Below are 15,932 nucleotides of genomic sequence, written 5' to 3' on the forward strand. Positions count from 1 at the left end.
TGATAACTTAGGTACCTGTTCTTTATAGGCAACAGGCTACAAAGAAATACACCAAATATAAAAATTGAGCCAACAGGGGATTTGATGCAGGAATTATTGGATAAGGTTTTGTAGTGTTTATTACAGGGGTTTTCAAGCAAGATGATCACTTTGGCTTATAATTAGAGTTGGCAGGATTTTGCTTCATATTAGTAGATGTCAGTTAATGACCATTTCAGCTGACACACTGAAATGGGGGGGGGGGGGGAAATCTGTTGGTGTGAATACAGCTGCTTTCTGGTAACTTGTGCCTGCAAGGATTGGATCTCACTGGCACTGGGGTGGCCACTCCTGTGTCATGTGAAATATTTCACATGTGCAAAATATAGGATGGTATGTAGGTATCACTGGCTTGTGTTTGTGATTATAGGCATATTCTTCAGCATTCCAAATTCTTGGCAGCTAAACCTTTATTGCCCTCAACTCAGTAGATACATACAAATGTGTGGCACATACTTACTGTTCAAATATAGATTGTTGCATTAAAATAACTAATATATAGATTGTTGCATTAAAATAACCAATATTTCAGTAAAAAGGCAGTTGTACCAAGAAGTAAAATTTATCCTTTCATAAAACTCATGTACCAAATACTCCTATGAATACTCTAAGACTCTAGACCTTTTAATGCTTTTTGTATTCCATATTAATTTAATTTTAGAAATAAATAACAAAAACATAGTAATATTGTAATGAAGATTTCATGGCAGCAACTGACAATAGAATGAAGGCAGACTGTTCATTTATTGTCATGAGAACAGGAGGGAATGGTGATCTCTTTGATTGCTATATTGTATAAAAATAATTGGCTTATTATCATAATTGTATTCTTTTTCACAATATGAAGGTCAAGTGCAATAGTAATAATAGTATGGAGACATATCACTTTACAGATGCTAGTAGATATTAATTGAGGAAAATATGAGTTTTTCACATTTTATGGCGCTGATAAGCATTACTGTTGAAAAGAGGCAGGGGAATATCAAACCCAAAGGACCTTTGCTGTCACTCAAATTTTTTGCCATCTGTTTTAAAAACTCTAATTTCAGCCAAAGACTAGGAAGATGCAGAATGTACTAACCCGTATTGTTCTCATTTGCGCCAAACGTGGAAAGAGTTCTATTTTCTGAGATGCTTCTTCAAAAATATGTTACCAAGATAATTACAGCATGGAGTAAATTTTCAGAAAGTTCTGTTTTTAACGTATGGCTTCTATTCAGAAGTATTCAGTTGAAATCCCACATCATTTGCAAGTGTATTCCTGCATCATGATGTCAGGAAATTGATTTTTTACTTCATATGTATATTTAATTTTTGAGTCATTGAAATCTTAATTTTTGTGCGTACATTTCCCCTTAGGCCTTCTTGTCCAACCTTCTGCATAGAACAAAAACAGTACATTTGATCTTTTCATCATTTTACTGAAAAATATCAGAGGGTTTGCCGTGTTAGTCTGAATTTGCGAAAACAATTAGAAGTCCTGTGGAACCTTTATAGACTAACAGATTTATTGGAGCATACACTTTCATGGGCAAAGACCCACTTCATCAGATGTGATTTTTTTATTTTTTTTTATTACTGAAAAATAGTTTTTTATAAAATGTGCTTGGATGCTATAGAAAACCCAAAGATAAGGTTCACTGATGTTCAGTGGTCTAGAGGAGCTCTGACCAGTCCATTCTATCTATCCAAATAGTGCCATGGAGAAGAGTGTACACCAGTCATAGTTTACACAACTGCAGGCAAATAGTCTGTGAAAGATTAAACTATCCATTGACCAATCTTTTTTAAAAAAAATCACAAAACAGAGCCATGGCTGTGTGTCTAAATAATTAACTCTCTTCCCCAGGTTCTCTGGTGACTTGAACTGAATCATTTCAGTCTTTTGCAATGCCTCAGTTGTGACTGATAGCAACTGTATGTTGACAGAAATACATTTTTAAACTTGTGTTAACCAAAGCACTATTTGAGTGACATTAAGAAGTGTCATCTCATAACAGAAAAAGTGAGGCAATTTTATTACAAACATCAGATAGTTTCCATAAATGCATCTGGTGGACATGTCCAGTGTTTCAGTTTTCATAGTCCATAATGCTTCACTCTGGTATGCATCTTTTCACTGTCCATTCATTACATAGTAAATCATTATATAGCATTGTAAATAAGAGCTGTGATGTGACAGATTTAATTTGAATATACCATCAGAGGGTGATAATTTTTCTGAAGCACTTTTCTCTGATCCTTTGATTGGATGTTACCAAGTACGATGAAGGTAATAAGCAGTTCTTGGAATGGTCTATATTTAGGGATACCAGGTGGCTTAAAAAAGAAAAAATACCGGACACACTTGATCTCAAATGGGAGGGTGGGGGGGACTGGCCAGGAGGATGTGTGTGTGTGTGTGGGGGGGGGGAGGGAACCAGCTTATGAGAAGCAGGGCGGGGGGGGGCAGGGTGCTGGCCGGGAAGTGGTCAGGGAGGAGCAAGTGGGGGGAGAGAATTGGCTGGCAGGGAGGGGGACTGACCTGGGCGCACGCAGATCCCGGGGCACTACCCATTGCGTGCACGGTCCCAGCAAAGCATGAGCGAGTCCAGCCCCAGGGATTCCCTCCCACCCTAGCCCCACCTTCTGCGTAGTTGCATAGTGCCTGGCTGGTAGACATGCTCATGCAGCATGAGCGTGTCTACCAGCCAGACAGTTTGCAACTAGATACTGATACTCCTAATAGGTAAGCTTTATTAATTAGAAAATAGCGGGCATTTTATATGTTCGGTATTTTCTTAATATTTTCCCTGGACAGAACCCTCAAATACTGGACTGTCCAGTTCAAAACCAGACACCTGGCAACCCCAACTATATAGTAAATGGATGCTTTTTAATGACTGAAATAGTAATGAGAGAGCTCTTAGATTGACTACTAAGCGCTGAAACACAGACAGCCTGTTTTAAAGTAAATTATTTCATTTGGCAAGAAGAAACCAGTGGGCTCTAATCAGTAATGAGCTTCCCACAGTTTCAGTGATCTATCTGCATGGAGCTCATCACACAATCTCTTCCCTGTTGAAGCCATGAATAGTGACAACAGAGCTACTTCGGATTCAGGAAGACAACATTGTATTTAATCCCACTGACACGATTTTCAATTAAGGCCTAAAAACTTTATTTTTTGTAGTGAACATTTAGATTCTGCCTCACTCTTACTGGTGTGACTAAGATCAGAATATGGCACAACTCTAACCTGCATTCTGAATTTAAAGAACCAGAGGGAGAAAAGAGGGTGCATGGAATGGCAAAATGGAAATCTATAAGGGTATTAATCATGCAATTTATTGCACATAAATGTACATAAACATAGCTATTAAAGCTGTTAGCTTCTCTTCTTAGCTGTTAAAATATGCCCGTTTCTTTGAAGTGGAAGGAAGAACTTTAGTCCGAAAATAAAGAAAAGGAACAAATTTATCCTTAAGAGCAGCTGATGTGTTGCTTTTGGTTTTGTTTGAGGAAGGATGATTCTTACTCACTGGAAACATTTAGGTATAGATCCAATAAACAGATCATTTTAGAAAAGTGAGAAGAACAGAGGGTTCAGTTAATGGTTAACATTCCATTATCGATGACTTGTTTAAATAGAGGTAATATGCAGATGCTGATATGAGAACAATATATATTTTCTGTTGTGCATATAACTGTGAGCCATGCAATCATTTTAATAACCACTGTGAATTTTCGATCTGTATCTGAGACAGATTTCAACTACTCAAAATTGAGAACTGAGATTGCTAAAAGGATCTTTTTTTTTTTTTCTTTCTTTCTTTCTTTGCTACCAACTCATAGACTTTAAGGTCAGAAGGGACCTATATGGTCCTCTTGTCTGACCTCCTGCACATTACAAACCACAGAACCTCACCCACTATGTAGTAGGCCAATAATTTCTGGCTGACTTACTGAACTCCTGAAATCTTGATTTAATTACTTCCTTGCCATTGTAGGCAATCTCATCATACTATCCTTTCTATAAACTTATCAGAAACTGACTTATAAGCTCAGTCTTAAAGTCAGTTAGGTTCTCCCCTCCCCCTCAATTATTCACCTTGGATGGCTGTTCCAGAACTTTGCTCCTCTGATAGCTGGAAACTTTAACTAGCACCTGATGTTTTAAAATGTTGATATTATTATATAGTCGCCATACCACTGAGAGTATATTTGACACTTGGACATAGCTGCCAAGATTTGTGCTGCTCCATATGTGACATTTCTAATTGAGAAACAAACCTTGACTTACCCCTTAGGGTCACCTACAGCAGTCAGAGCAGATTTGAGGAAGGCACACACCTATTCCTTGCATGCTTTAGAATTCAGAAGTTTGGAAGGGGTTCTGTGGGTTGGAGGAGATCGGATTGCAGTGTTGGAGGAAAGGTGATGTGGGATTTACTAGAGGGAGAAATCCTAGAGAGGGATTGTCCATAGGAGGAGATTCTGATGCAGCGTACAAGGCTGTAGATGGGCTGTTAGGAGCTGATGGACTATAGAAGATATAGATGAATAATGGATGGGAATGAGGGGTGCTTGGGGAAGATCTTTTAAACCCCTGACACACTGTAATGGTTGCCAGAAAATGCCAACACCACTTTTTCAGTGACAGAGATCTATCTAGAAGGGAAAGAGTGTTGGAGAGGTCTCAGGCTTCACTGTTGCCTGAAAACTAGGACATTTCCCTAAACCAGTGGAGAAACTATAGCTGGTTACCTGCAGCCCTGCAAGATCTGTTATATGTATGACAAGTGGAATGGTAATTTGAAGGCCCTCTAAGGTTTTCATATTTGCTTGCTGATATTGACCACCATTTAAATCATTGCAAATAATTGTTATATTAACCATTAGGCTCTTTCTTTGGGGGATGGAGGATTCTATTTTTGAGGGGGGGGGGGGAAGAGAGAGAGGGAGAGAGGGGGGGGGAGGGAGGGAGGGAGGACTAAGGCATGGTCCACACTAGGGATGTGAAATTGTAGCCAGGGCTCATCGATTAACTTTCATGATTACACACAGGCTCCCACGATGCATAGAAAGCTGGCTTAAAAGCCAGCTCTTGGTGCAAGCCAGCTCCTGGGGAGCCACCTGCACCTGCCATTCCCCACCAGCTGGTGCTCAAGGGGAGCCAGCTTAGAAGCTGGCTACCTGTGTGCACTGGCTCCTTGGGACTTACCTGCCCCCGCTCACTGCCTGTGTTCTGGCTCCCCACATGCATTGGCTCCCTACATGTAACCACTGAAATTTTCAACAGATACATTTACATGATTAAACAGATTTTAACATCCCTAGTCCACACTAGAAAATTAGGTTGGTTTAGCGACATTGTTCCTGGCTGTGAAAAATTCCTCCCCTCCCCTCCCCTCTCCTCCCCTCCCCCTTCTGCGTGGTGGTATTAAGATGACCTAAGTCTCCATGTATTCTGCGTTAGAAAAATGGGATAATTCTTCTGTCATCCTAGCTTTTGTCTCTCAGGGAGGTGGATTTCCTAACCTGGCAGGAGAACCTCACCTGTTGGCATAGCTACATAGTTCTGTAGTCCCCAACCCCACCCCTTCTGCCTGAAGCCCTGCCACTTCCAGAAGACCTGGAGCTGGCCCACAAGCACATACCAACATTTGTGAAGTGGCCTACCCTACAAAAATCATTGCTGACCCTTGGATTAAATAGTCTTACAGTATGCAAACTGCTTGTGGAACTGAGTAGCCTCTGATGTTTCCCTATTCAATCTGCTTGATCCCAGAACTGACATTGAGTGAGTGGGAGTGACTCGGGGAGCAGCTCAAACATGGAAAGAGGCTGATCAGGGGCAGGACATTAGCCTTGGGGGGCAAGGTGAGTGTGGCAGTGACATCACAAGGCCTCTTGCAGCATCTCAGGTTATTGGCTAAAGGATGTTAGGAGTTGATGACCTCACAGAGAGTCCATGACAATGGCCAGGTAGGACAGGCTGCAGGGCAGGGACAATTTCAGAGACCTCCATGGCTTTGCTGCAGGGAGTCTCCTTCACGAGGTCTGCCCTTGAGGACTGAGAGAATATTCAAGGTACATGAGCAGGAACCTCTTTGGAGTGTTCTCCTTTCCCAGAACTAATTGAGGTAGAAGACAGACATCCCTGTGGAGAAGGTAAGAGCCTGTGAGATGTTTAGTGCCGATGCAGACTGATCCACCTGGTGCTGGCCAAATTCAAGGTATGGGAAACACAAAGTTAAATTGGGAGAATTATTTTCCCACCTAAGCCTTTTGTCCCTTATTACTGGGGACATTGGAGTTTTAGGGGTTTTTTTTTCATTTCCCTTTACCCATAGCTTCCTGCCCCACAGAGTCTAACTGCTGATTGGAAGGGTCAGTAACAAGTAGGAGACTTAGGACTTGTTTTTCTATTTAAGGCCCAGAGAATGAGCCAAGGAAGGGGTGAAGTCTCTTTAGGGAAGTTAGCTTATGTTGGGCAAACATTTTTTGTTTCTTTGAGTTTGTTATTAGACTCTTTCATTACTTCAGCAGAGGAGGGACTTTGAAGCTGTCACAAGAGGCACTTCACTGCAGGGCTGAAATGGCTGTTAAAGATGCTAAGTGGGGAAAGTCTGCTATGCCATGTCCAGCCCTAAGTGGATATAGGGGCTGTAATCTATAATAATAAAAATGATAATTTTACAGGTTCAAATTTATTGGTAATTAAAAAGTCCTCAAATAATCAAACTTGAGTGAGTTTGAGTCTGTTAGAACTGATCCTACAGCCTGATGACAAGTCTGATTCTAATTTCTCTGCATCCTTCCTGCACTTGGTATAATCTTTTGGGATGTCCTGTTGTGCCATGATTAATGCCTCCTGTGCTACCACATAGACACTTCTCAAATTCTCCATCTGTTTTTGCCAACTTAACTGCTTTACATTTTCCTCACCACACTACGTCTGACATTCTTTAAACTTTCCTTTAATTTCTTGCAAGTTAAGAGCCAAGGACACATTGTCAAATAGCAATTTTTAAATTCCACATTCTTTTTTTAAGAATCTCATCCACTTCATTGACCTCTTCTCCCCTCCCTCCCCCCCGCACACACACATCTGTTTAACCTGTAATTCAAATATTTTCATCCTTTGAATTTACAGGAGGGAGGGAAAAAATACTCTACTTAACCTCTAATTAGACAAGAAGCAATGGACTTACTTTAATTTAAGGGTTATTTAGGTTGAACATTGGGAAAAACTAATGGTAATGGTGGTTAACCCCTAGAATAGGTTGCCAAGGAAGGTTGTTGAATCTGCCAGTGAGGCTGCTGCGGCTCTGTCCCCACTCCTAGGCCAGCACACAGAGGCTGCCCTGGCTCCATCTGGGTTGCCGGGCGGCTGCTGCTGCCCTGATGCCACGGCTTTGCTACTGCTGCTGGGCTGCTGAAGCCCTGGCCTTGCTACCATCAGCCTTGCCTTTTCTGGGGCTCTCAGCTGCTGGCCTTCCTGCCCCAGGGCTCTCTCATTCAGCAACATCCGTGGTTCTCCCAAACCACAGATGTTACCAGACAAGAATTCCAGTTTAGGAAGACACCTATGTATCTTATAAATAATTCAAGAGCTCCTTTAGTATTTATTTCTCAGCAGCAGGCAGCATATGACTATTTCTGGCACTTTACTGAGTTAGTTTCACTGTATGTATTTTAATTTTATTCAAAGGTTTCCCCACACAGGCACTTGGCTGCAAGGTCCGCTGTGTTTGTTACAAACCAGGATGTAACAATCAGAGCAAAGCTTCGCTATCTTATTCTTGACAAGTAGATTTAAACTTTGTCACATTGAATCAATAATTGATTATTGGGATCCCAGCTGTGCTTTCACTTTGTAATCAATAAAAAAAATTATACTCTATTTTACAGGTTCAAATTTACAAATAACTAATAAGACCTTCGCTAACCAAGCTTGACTGAGTTCTATGAAGCAACTGTTAGGGTATGTCTAGACTACATGCCTCTGTCGCCAGAGGCATGTAGATTAGGGTACTGGACATAGTAAAATGAAGCGGCGATTTAAATAATCGCCGCTTCATTTAAATGTACATGGCTGCAGTGCTGAGCCGACAAACAGCTGATCAGCTGTTTGTCGGCTCAGTGTGATAGTTTGGACTCTTCCCTGCCAACATCAAAGGTATTTGTCGACCACCCAGGTATGCCTCATTCCAGGAGGCATGTAGTCTAGACGTACCCTTAGTGAGTGCATAACAGAAAAGGCATACATTGCCAAGATCTGTTAGAACTGATTCTGTGGTCTCATGTCTGATCCGATCTCTTCATTGCTAATAATGGCTTATACTTTAGTATTTTTATAATCAGATGGTTTACAATCCCATTTGTTGTTCTTTCCATACCATGATTAAAAAGGAAGTTCTGAGCACTTCTGTGATTTAGACAACTGCTGCTTACTCATGTACTTGCCATCAGCATATTATATTTATGCATACTTTTGTTTATTATAGTTAAGACACTGCTCACTAACTCAAAAGGATAGGGCACTATATCCAAGGTTTTTATATCTTTCTGAATAACTACAGCATGCTGGTATTTCTCCACCTCTTAGCCTGTCTATTATTGTAAATAGTGGTTTCAGAGGGGTAAACAGAGTTAGTCTGAGACAGGAAAAACTTAAAAAATAACAAATAGTCTAATAGCACTTTAAAGACAAACAGAACATGTAGATGGTATCATGAACTTTCATGGGCACAACCCACTTCTTGTCATCTGAAGAAGTGGGCTGTGCCCACGAAAGCTCATGATACCATCTACATGTTTTGTTAGGGTACATCTAAACTAAGTTCTGTTTTTGAAACGATATACAAATTCCATGAGAATTTGCATATCTTCTTCTGATCTCACTTTCAAAAGCAGAGCTTTCGAAAATAAGTCTGGACGCGTGTGGATTTTTTTGGGGGGGGAGGACCTTTTTTGAAAAAAACTCATAAATTTCATTTTTTTCAAATTTCTGGGAAATTTGCATATCCTCTTTTGAAAACAGAGCGTAGTCTAGACATAGCCTTAGTCTTTTAAGTGCTACCAGACTATTTGGGTTTTTTAAAAGTTTTTCTTGTAAATAGTGGGTTCTTTTAGATGATTAATGGACAAAATATCAAATTGTCAAGCTCAAGTTTGGTTTATTAATCAAAGACTAGACATGTAAGATCAAACTGCACAGAACAGTAATACATACAAATTGATCTGGAGTACCATGCATGTTATCTTGTACTAAGTTCAATTTAGTTAACATTCTACAAATCTCCTGTATATTGTTTTTTAACATTCCAGTTTAATGGCTAGCTCCAATCACTAGTAAAGGGCAACTTGTTAACTACATGGTTTAAAACATTCTGCTGTGCCTTGTATTGCCAACATTGTTTGGATGGAAATATAACTAAAGCAAGTTGAAAACATGTTTTTGCCAACTACTGATTGAACCTCCCTAATCCAGTACTCTGTGGTCCAGCAACATCTGTGGTCCAGAATGATTTTAGTTATCTGGATGTCCACTTATGTGTGTGGCCAAGTTTCCTGTGGTCCTGGTTCTCTGTGTTCTGTGCCAGTTTTTAGCTCTAACTTATCCACAAATGTAATCAGCAGAAATGTTCACAATTCTGCTAGACAATATTGACCTCCCATGATTCAGCAAATTCTCTGGTTTAGCACCAGTCACATCCTGAGGGTGCCAGACTAGAGAGGTTCAACCTGCTCTGCATTTTACCCTTTTTCCTTTGGAATAGTTTATATGCCTGCAAAACGTCTTTGTCGTTTTAGTGAAGCACAACTTAGAAATAGGTTGAGGTATACTATATTCTTATACTTGAAAAAAAGTCTAGCTCAGGGTGGCAATAAAATAGCAGTGGTTTGCCGGGGTTAATCCCTGACAGGCTCTTAGCACTATGTTTACCTGTGCCTCTGCAGGTATCAGTAATCACAGCTCATATTAGCCACAGATCACCATTCCCAGCCAATGGGAGTGGTGGGAAGCAGTGTGAAGTGGGACAACACTTTTTTGCAGAACCCATTTTCTGGGAATGGTGATCCGTGGCCAACAGGAGCTGCAATTGCCCATATCTGTGGAGAAGCAGGTAAATACAGAGGTGAGTACCAACCCCAGGGGCTAACCCTGGTGGACTGGATCCAACCTGCGGGCTGGTCTTTGCCCACCCCTCATCTAGTTAGTACATTTCCTTTGTATGCAGCCCCAATATTACTTACAAGGCTTTGTGGGAGTTGTCAAGCACAGCCACAATAAATGCGTAGGCTGTAGGCCTCATGCGTCAGCACCGCAAAGCATTACGGATAATCTCACAAACAAGCTAATAGATCCTTTAACAGTCTGACCTATAGGTCAAGAGCTGTGAATTGACTCTTTCACAGCAAGTAAATAACATGACCTATATATATATAATACTTTCTCTCTGAAGACTGAAAAAGTGCAGCCTAAGCCATTTACTCAAGCCAGATACTTTAAACTTTCAAAGTATATTATTCCTTCTTGACTTACATGTGCAGTGCATGTGGAGAACTGGGAAGCTGCTGGTGCTATTGAGATTACTTGGGTATTTGCCATGACTACTGCTGTTTTCACATGGTTGCTACAGGCCTGAGAAGCAAAAATTTTGACTACAGGAGATGCAGAACTATTCTCACAGGTAGACTTCTAGGTAGGTGGTATAGAATCATAGGCCCTACAGTCCAATTTCATGACTTTCTAGAAGAGTGTGCATGCCATGCCCATTCTCAAGTGCAATGACTGCTCTTATTTCTGTCCTTGTGAGGTTCCAAGAACAGGGAGGGGCTCCCATGTTAAGGCAAGATGCCATCTGGCCCTGTTTTTACCTATCTGAATATTTTTGTGGCTCTGTCAATTTGTTTTTTCATTTCCCCTGGTGGGTATTTCACGTTTCCTCAGCTCCCACCCCCTAACACTCCTACTTCACTTACGCTACTTTGATGACTTCTTCATCATATGGACCCACGGAAAAGACACTCTTGAAGAATTCCACAAGGATTTCAACAACTTCCACCCTTCTATCAACCTCAGCCTGGGCCAGTCCACAAGGGGAATCGACTTCCTGAACACTATAGTACAGTTAAATAATGGACAAATTTCCACCACCCTATATTGGAAACCCACCGACTGCTACACTTACCTTCATGCCTCCAGCTTCCATCCCAGACACATTTTTCAGTGGATTATATACAGCCATGCCCTATGATACAACTGGATTTGCTCCGACCCCACAGACACAGACAATCACCTATAGGATCTTTCCAGGGCATTCCTAAAACTGAAATACAGGTAGTCCATGGGTTACATGAATCCGACTTACATCGGATCCCTACTTACAAACGGGGTGAGGCAACCCCGCACTAGCTGTTTCCCCCCAGCAGACCAGAGGGACGCGCCCCTCCCCCCCCCCCCCCAGCAGACCAGGGAGACGCGGAGCGGCTTTTCTCAGCAGACACCTCCGCTTGAGAATAAAGGACTGAGGGAAGTGAGGTGTGGGAGAATAAAACTGAGCTCTGGAGAAATGTTTGGCTAGTTTCCCCTACAATATGTACCAGTTCCGACTTACATACAAATTCAACTTAAGAACAAACCTACAGTCCCTATCTTGTACGTAACCTGGGGACTGCCTGTATCCACCAGGGGAAGTGGAAAAAAAACAAATTGAGAGAGCCAAAAAAATACCCAGACATGAACTACTTCAAGACAAACCCAAAAGAGAAAATAACAGAACTCCTCTTGTTGTTACCTACAGTCTACAACTCAGACCCCTCCAACGTATTATATACAACCTACAACCCATCTTGGAAAATTATCCCTCACTCTCAGAGGTCTTGGAGAAAAACTTATTCTTGCTTACAGACAACCCCCTAACCTGAAACTTATTCTTTCTGGTAACCATGCCACACAACCACATCATAAGCCTCCAGGAACCCAGCCCTGCAACCAAAAAAGATGCCAACTCTGCCCACATATCTACACTGATGAATTCATCACTGGAGCAAACAACATAAGCCACAAAATCAAAGGGTCATTTGACTGCATCTAGTAATTTGATCTATGCCATCAAATGCCAACAATGTCCCACTACTCTCTCTGTGTGTGTGTGTGTGTGTGTGTGTGTGTGTGTGTGTGTGTGTGTGTGTGTGTGTGTGTGTGTGTGTGTGTGTGTGTGTGTGTGTGTGTGTGTGTGTTGGACAAACTGGACAGTCTCTGCGGGAAAGAATCAATGGACACAAATTGGATATACGTAAAGGGAACACACAGAAGCCTATTGGTGAACATTTCTGCTTGCCTAATCACAGTTTAACAGACCTGCAGGTGGCTGTCTTGTCACAGGCCAGCTCTACAAGCCAGATTCATAGAGAAGGACTGGAATCCCAGTTCATCCACAAATTCAATTCATGATATGGGCTGGCTAGGACACTACCTACGTAATAACCAATGAAGGTGCCTCTGAGTGGTATCCTTCCTGTCTTAGCAATCTATCTATTGACTTTGATTTTTATCTGCTTAGGTTTAAGTGCCCATTCTCCAGATACTTAATGATGCTCTGTCTCTCACCCCACTTCCTTTATGGGAAATAGCTACCATATTCCTGCTAGGCATTCCTTATGGCTGCTTTCTGGTGCTTTGAATATTTGTTGTTGAACATCGTCCCATTGTAAGGCCCTTAGTTTATTCTGTGGTATTGCTATGTGGTCCTATGCTGCAGAATGTTTCATCCTAGACAGAGATGTATCCCTGTGTATGCCATGATTCCTGTTTCTAATAGATGTTATAAGACACTTTTTACCCAAAGGAGCAACAGAATTGTAAAATGAAGCTTTGAATTGTTTATTTAATTTTTTTCTGCTAATTTAATTGCTTCAATGTCCTTTTGTTCTGTATCTACACATTATGTAGAACAGTGATACTCAGACATCAGTGGTTCAGAAACCAAATTAGCAATCAACATTACCCAAAAGAGCCACAGTAGCATGAATTCCTTGTTTCTATGTATAAATATTACACTCGTAGCAAAATGACTAAGTATTCTACAATTTGTAGATACAGTGAAAGCATTCTGATTGGTTAATAATTAAATTACAACAGTGTTTCAATATGTGCTGCAGGGGATGCATTAAATCACCACCTGTGATCTTCAGTCTGAGTATGACTAGGTTAGAATAAATGTCGCTTGTAAAGCTTCTCCTACTGGGTTGTAAGCTTTCCTGAAGCTAGTACCAGTCTTCATAAGCAGCTCTTTTTTAACAATATTTTTCCATAGACGAGAAAGTTGTATTGGATATTTTGCCATGTGGGCAAAAGTGTTTGGTGGTGGTGGTTGTTTTTATAGTGATGATATAGAAAATTCAGTAGGCTCTGCAAATATGTAGTCAGGTACTCTTTCATGCTTTTTACAAGAACATATGCTCTTCACCCGTTAGAGAACTTACCCTCCTGGTATTTGAATGTCAAATGTTCACAGTAGCTCTTTTAATAAAGAATCTATCCGCTTTTATGTGAAAACTTAAATGTTCCAAATTCTATATATGGCTTATGTGACTTTACAAATGGTCAGCTCGGATTCAGTTTTTGGGCTTGTGGCATGATGTAGTGGCTCCTCCCCCCTCCCCCCCCCCCCAAAAAAAAAGATGATTAGCACAACATTCATGTGAACAAACGTATCTAGGGAGGCTTATTCCATTTGTACCTACAATTTAATATATATGCCAGGACAGGATGGAGATCTACATAGACACACACAAATATATAAACCAGGTACAAATATCTAATAATGGCATAGATAACTCCAACAGACTGATTACCATAAATGTTCTCTGGTCCAGTTTTACAGCTGTTGTTGCCCTTTTAATCAAAATTCCCTCAGCACCCGTCAATACCTTATTAACATGCATATTTTCTTTTGCTTTTTATATTAACCTCAACTCTCCTCTTGTAGCTATGCTTACTATCAGATACTTCTCAAGCACCTCTAACCTTTCTGAATAGCTTTCCTTGTATTATCCTGGTTACTTTCTATTCTACTCACTTGCATTCTATAATAAGTTTGTAAAATATTATCAGGCTTGTGCACAGTAGTAATCTCCAGACTCCAAGCTTCTCTGTCTTGCTTTCACATCATCTCAGATATAGCCTACTTTTTAAATGAATAATTATACATAGTGGGTCGCAATGTGTCAGCCAACTTTCTGAGCTACTAAACTGGATCAAGATGGCCCTTGATCAGATTCAGAATAGCTTGTAGGCTTTCTCAGGGATTGGTGTACTGGCTTGGGATCACGCAGAACACTATGCGCTGCACCATGCTTAGTCCTAAATATAGTTGGAATGCATGTGGATACACTAGCTTTATTGCTATGTCTATGCTGGAGCTGCCGGTGTAACTTCCAGCTTAGTTGGACCTGCTGGTGCTAGCTGTGATGCTAGCTATGTTAGAGCTAGCAAGATAAAAATAAGAGCAGATCTACAACTGCACAGGTAGCATAACAAGCTAGCTACATTGAGTACAATTTCATTTGAAATCCTAGTTAAGTATTGTGGTTGGCTAATTTGAACCCTCACCCTCCTTATCTTTGTTCTGGCAAGCTAAGCTGGCTTTGATCATAAATATCTTGTCCCAAGTGATAAATGCTTGCTGTTTCCCTCTGTCCTGGGTCACCAATCTGCCCTCTTTTGTTATGCCTTCTAGTCCATTGTTGGATCCTTCCTTTCAGTATCTCTGGTTGAATGGTGGCCTTCACCCATATCTCTCACACATAACAAAAACAAGAACAAGGGTTACAAACAAAATTTCAAGAAAAAGCAAATCATTACATTCTTTCGCCTATGTTATATTACAATATTTACTTTAAAACTAAAAACAAAATAACCATAAAAATCTAAATCTATTTCTAAAGTAATTTTAAATAATTTCTACAGTAACTATAAACCCTACATTTATTTCCACTTCAAAATAATTTAAAAACATATTAAAACTTACATGCTTAAAATATCACTAAAATAGGAAATAGGAATTTTTCTATTACAGCAGGACTGTGGGCTGGCAGGCCAGTGGTCTGCCACGATAGAGCTGGGAGCTCCAGAGGTAGGACCATGGGCTGCTGTAGCAGGGCTAGTGGCAGGTGAGGAGCCAGCTGAGAGGCCAAGCCAGGAGCAGAGCCAAACTGGGGGGGCTCATGGCAGGGGGACGAGGAATGTCCTCCCCGGTCCAGCAAAATTCCTCCTTCAGAACCTTTCAGGTCCCAAGGATGCCAGACGAGGGAGGTCCAACCTGTATTGCAGTATGCACCACCTATAAAAATGTACGTGTGAACATATAAATTTTTAAAAAATCTTCTCATGGTTAGGCCTTTTTATGACTGTACTTCAGCTGCTACACAACCAAACATTTATGAAATTACATATTGTATTGTATAGCTTTTTCACTCAATTCCTCTAGTAACTTCCTAAGAAATTACTATTTTCATTACTGTAATATCTAATTTATGTATCAAAATGAGACCCTTGATTGATTTGTAGGTCACTTGTACTTCTATTCTTTCCTACATACTTTCACACTTCTGGAAAAGATTGTGTTTGCAAGTCTCAGGTGGATCCTGCGTAGCCATGGAGTCCTTGTCAATCTTCAGACAATTCTGGGTTTTGATCACTTGTTTTTATGTGATACTGATTTCCTTTAGTACTTTTCTTCTTCCTCCTCTGGGAAATTATATTTTGCTTCTGGCTTCTATTTTCCATTTTCTTTTATGAACTCTGAAGCTAAGAATTCATTTATTTTTTAACATTCTCATGCTCTTCTGTTAGTAAATTACCTTTAGTTTGTCATAGAGCTTAGCATTTCCTTCAC

At 40.6% G+C, this 15,932-nt stretch overlaps 1 protein-coding gene across 1 annotated transcript in view; it reads left to right on the forward strand.

Annotated features, from left to right (window-relative positions):
- THSD7A (thrombospondin type 1 domain containing 7A) overlaps nucleotides 1–15,932 on the forward strand; it is a 538,075-nt gene that overhangs the window by 85,082 nt on the left and 437,061 nt on the right. The window lies entirely within an intron of this gene.

This window comes from Pelodiscus sinensis, chromosome 2, assembly GCF_049634645.1.
Source record: "Pelodiscus sinensis isolate JC-2024 chromosome 2, ASM4963464v1, whole genome shotgun sequence".
NCBI lineage: Eukaryota > Metazoa > Chordata > Testudines > Trionychidae > Pelodiscus > Pelodiscus sinensis.